The sequence below is a fragment of the Gallinula chloropus genome, assembly GCF_964237585.1.
Source record: "Gallinula chloropus genome assembly, chromosome: 1".
Classification (NCBI taxonomy): domain Eukaryota; kingdom Metazoa; phylum Chordata; class Aves; order Gruiformes; family Rallidae; genus Gallinula; species Gallinula chloropus.
The window spans coordinates 39,676,353-39,680,501 of NC_140085.1; positions in this window are offsets into that span (position 1 = coordinate 39,676,353).

A 4,149-nucleotide genomic window follows, 5' to 3' on the forward strand; every position below is an offset into this window, starting at 1 on the left:
ACAGTCAAAGGCTACAGCTGCAAACCAAAGCCAACTCTAACAATGGCCAATAGCTCAACGACAGAAGCAGCCACATGCTTTGGTCAGCCTTCTGTAACTTTAATTAGTACAAAGGAACCTTTCCATGAACTACCTGCTGTTTTCTGATGACCTCTGGGATCTTTTCATTTAGCCCTATACAAAGAAACAAATATGAAAAAAAGTCAATTCAGTCACAGTGTAATCTTCTGAGGCCAAAAGTCAATCTAAATGCAGTGAAGATTTGCTTTCATTTAAAAGACAGAGGTGAGAACAAAGTCTGCAGTGGAAGTTATGATAGAAAGCAACAAATGTGGATCACTGACCAAAATAATTATGTACTTGATGCAAATGCAGATTGCATATTGTTATATATATAATACATTATGTTTTATTTTTTTCCCATTCAGTCTGTTTTTTTCTGTGGTGAATACATGTTGTTAGAAGATGTCTTGTATGGTCTTAATCTTTGTTGTGTACTATTTTTTATAGTCTTAAGTTATAATGAAAAAAAAAAAAGTAGGAACCAAACATAAAAGGTCTAGTAAAGCCAAAAATTAATTTCATATTGATTTAAAGTGATCTAGGTGAGTTTTTACACTGAAAGCAAAGATATAGCAATTGTAGTCCATGGTATTTATTTTCAGTCAAACCAAAGTTACATATAATTCTGCCTCTGCTTATACGGGATATTAACACTAACAATACACTCCCTTTGGAAGACTTGCACAGGCCAAATTGTTGGAATGCTGGTTTTCTTGACAACTCCAAACCCAAAAATATGATAATGCGTTATGGTGTAGTTGAAAATAGCATAGTCAGATGTTTGCTTAAAACCTAGAAACTTTACGTGTTGCTTTTCATGTGCTGTGCCAAGTCTTGATAATACTTTTTCCCCCAACCAAGGGACCTCATAACCTGATTATGGTTATTGCTTTACAAACAGTTTTTGACAGAAGGTGGCTGCTAGAGCTTAACATATGTACCAGTTCCATGTGATGGTCCTGGTTCTTGCAAACTAAGCTCATCATTTATTCTTTGCTGAAGTCAGCAAATAGACTTAAAGATATACACAGTCATCTATCACGCCAAAAAGAAAAAAAAGGACATAACGGCTTTCGAAAGGGTTTTCCCACTTACCCAAAAGGCTTTCTGAAAGCTTCTACCTCTGCAAAAGAAAAAAAAAAAAAAAGAAAAAAAAAAAAGACAAAAACAAAAGAAATTAGAACAATTATGGCAGATTGCATGAATTGTGAGAACGTCACAGTAACTGCTACTTTTCATTCTGTTTGTCTTTGGGTCATGATCAACCAGAAGGTTTACGGTAATTACATCGAGAGAAGGATTCGCCTTGTAAGCGATTGTTTTCAGTCAATCAGTCCTCTAGGATTCTGGTGTGGGAATTACCTGAAAGGGAATGATGGGTGTTTCTCGTGCATGTTCAAGAGACTTTGATGGACTGGAAGTAAATGTGGTAATTGTACCATCGGGAAGGTGGCCTAAGACTACAATGCTAAAGTATGCATACCTCAGTTACAAAACTTTTGAAAGGAAGTCTCAGCCACAGAATGCATATACCTGTAGAGTTTTGCATGGGTTTTATATAAATACAATTTAAAAAAAAATAGCTGCTTGCACATTATACCAGAAAAACCTCCAAAACTGCAATTGCTTTGAAAATAGATTTTAGGTTTTTTGGAGTTTTCTGAGATGCTTGGTCTGTATTTTGATAATTGTGCATATTATGTAAAAATGTTGGTGGACCCATAAATGACCAGACTTTTTCTAAGAAAAATGTTGCTTTAATGCATTTCATGAATTTTTACTCTTATATCATTGCTTGCTAGTAATAGCAAATCTGCTTTTCTGCATCTGCTTTGCGTAGCTATTGTAAGGCTTTGAACTAATGTATGTATTTATTGCTTGAACTTCTGTGCATACCTTATAAAGCATAATGTCTGACAATTTAAATGGCTCATGTATTCTTGCTTCTATCATACGCTGAGGACGGGGATTATGATCTTTTGTATACAGCAAATTTTGACTGTAGCACAAACATCTGTTTATGTATTGGTGGGATATACCTGTTTTATTTATCTTTTTTGAGGTAAACTAATTTTTGATACTTTTCATTACTGTGTACTGTGTTCATACCTTGAATTCTCTGACGTTAGAAGTCATGGTTGAGAATTGTAACAGCTGTTATTCGTTCTGTATTCATGGCTTTCACTGCTGAATAAAATAAAGGACCAAACCTAGGATTTGGAAGAAAACTGTCTACCTCTAACACCAGGGAGTTAACAGATTTTATTTTACATAGTTTTAGTCTACCAAGTCACAATTGCTTAAATCTAGTGGGCTTAAGGCTTATATTCCGTGTGGTTGAATTCATGGCACAGTTGTACTGTTTGAAAATCAATTAAAGTTTCATGTGAATGTTACAAGCATTTGGTAGAATTACCACTAACGGGGTTTTCTTTAGGTAAAGCAAATATGGGGAAACTGTCATCAGCATTCTGTGTCTACAGCTGATTAACTTCATAAGAATGCATTTCTTTGCGATTAGGGAGTCCGAGCACAGTCAGCTAGGATCAGAGCTACTGAACTGCACTTCTACAGATCAGCCTGGACTCAAATGTCCTGGGTCCCCTGAAGTCCAATTTACAAATTTCCTCAAATTGGGCATTCACGTTTTGGACTTCTTTTTAATTGCTATTTATTATTATTTTGCCTGCACACTCTCAATAACCTGCATTCTGGAATGGTAGCTTTGTTACTGCTCTAAAGCTATTAACCAGTAGCCTATTTTGGCCTTGTAATTTTGAGTTCAAATCACTATAGAAGGGTTTTGTCCATTAATTTGGCATATTTAATTAAAAAGGATGTACATTTTACTATAGAATTGATGTATGAACAGTGTTTTCACTGCTGATGGATGTAAAAATGTATATGAAACCATTTCATTCATTTGCTTACATTTCTGGACTATAAATAAAAAAGTATTAATTCTTTTTGATCCATTTATAACCCGCAGGGTTTTATTCTTTCTGGGGAGAACTTTCCCCCACCTTGAAGAGCTCAGTTAATAAATGTATTTCTGTAGCTTGCTGCAGCTCTCTTAACATAGGGCTTGGGATACATGAAACATACCTAGTTTTTTCCAGAAAAAGGAAGAAACCAAAACTTTGATGACAACAGCCCATTTCATCGTGTATGTAACAGCCCATTTCATCGTGTATGTTACTTTGCGACATGCAGCACGTTCTTAAAGTCATTAACCCCTCCTGTAGCCACACCCCACCTCAATGGGGTTTTACATGTGAGGAGAATTCGTTAAGCTCCTTTATGACAATGGTATTTAATGGAAAACTTGATTCTTACGTAAGGCTTTTGTTGTTGTTTATATCGGCATTTTTTTGACAGTTGGTTTTGAAAATGTAATTTACTGGCTGTATCTTGTGACTTACCTACCCACTCAAAAAATTCTGCATGTATCCACTTGCATGCCTGCCCACTGCTCATTGACTTGCTCAAAACACTGGATGCAGCAGTCAGACAGCACATAACAGACTTCTGCCTTGTGGCTCTGGCTTGTCTAAAGAAGTTTCCTTTTCTTTTTAATTTCATGTGAGTGTGGGGGGAGGAAGTTTCTTTTAATGTCATGCAGGGCATTTGAATTTTAGGTCTTAAGGTATTTCTGCCTGAAGACCTTTGTAGTAAAACATAGAATCATAGAATGGTTTGTGTTGGACTGGACCTTTGAGGATCATCTAGTCCAACCCCTTGCTGTAAGCTGGGATGTCTTTCACTAGATCAGGGGGCTTAGACTACTTTAACATCTCTGACCTAAGTTGTTAGAGCGGCACTTGGATATTGACTTAAAAAAATAGCTGTGCAAACATAGATTCTATGTAACTTTCCCCTAAATAAATGAGAAAAAACTCAAAATATACCACACACATATATATATTTCAATGCAATTACAACAATTGTATCTGTATGCCAGAAAATGTTTTCCTTCAATCCTACAGAGAAGAGAACTAATGATATTTCCTAACTATGATGCCTACTGATTAAGGAGCTGAATGGTGCTGTTATTAGAGCAAATGGAAGCCATGTCGAAGCATGTAG